Source organism: Pteropus vampyrus, unplaced genomic scaffold (genome assembly GCF_000151845.1).
Source record: "Pteropus vampyrus isolate Shadow unplaced genomic scaffold, Pvam_2.0 Scaffold37, whole genome shotgun sequence".
Lineage (NCBI taxonomy): Eukaryota > Metazoa > Chordata > Mammalia > Chiroptera > Pteropodidae > Pteropus > Pteropus vampyrus.
This window is the reverse complement of record NW_011888818.1, coordinates 7,273,076-7,273,857: the sequence shown is the minus strand read 5'-3', so window position 1 is coordinate 7,273,857 and position 782 is coordinate 7,273,076. Positions and strand designations below refer to the sequence as shown.

The following is a 782-nucleotide window of genomic DNA, read 5'->3' as shown; positions in this document are numbered from 1 at the left end:
GATGAATCCTATAAACAATTTTAAGTCAGAAATGGCAAACCACAGAAGAAAATTGTATGACACCATCATTTAAAAACGAGTCAGATCAATATATTGTTTAGGGATACATATGGACACACCTGGTTTTAAGATGATAGGTAGATGGATGCTAAGATGGATTTCAAAAAAAACCAGAATAGTGAATACCTCTAGAAGATGATGGAATTGGAGAAGAGACATAGTTTCTTATCAAAAATAGCGACATCTTGAAGATCGCTATGACAGCGGTGTTGTCGTGGGCCTTGTGATCACGCCAGGGCCTGGCTGCCTCCTCAACTGTGGGCACTGCAGCCTCTGGCAAGAGTGGGCCTCCCGCTGTGGCCTGCCGCTCTTCCCTCCCTGCGCCACATTCCGACTCTGGGCATGCCCAGGGAACATGTCCCTGGCTGCCTACTGCTACCCACAGGTCCTGGGCAGGGGCAGCTATGGGGAGGTGATGCTGGTGAGGCACCAGCAGTACCGGCAGGCAGTAAGTGTGTCATCAAAAAACTGAACCTCCGAAAAGCCTCCAGCCCAGAACGCAAGCTGCCCAACAAGAAGCCCAGCTGTTGTCTCAGCTGAAGCACCCTATTGTCATCTACCACAGCGGTTCCCAACCTTTTTGGCACCAGGGACCCGTACTCCTATGAGAATCTAATACCTGATGGTCTGAGGTGGAGCTGAGGCTGAGATGCTGGTGCTGAGGAGGGGCTGCAAATACTGATGAAGCTTTGCAGCTACTTATCTCCTGCTGTGCTGCCCAC

The 782-nt window shown here is 50.3% G+C and overlaps 1 pseudogene; it reads left to right on the top strand.

Annotated features, from left to right (window-relative positions):
- Nucleotides 1-415: 415 nt before the first annotated feature.
- Nucleotides 416-782, top strand: part of LOC105290780 — a 3,046-nt pseudogene continuing 2,679 nt past the window's right edge.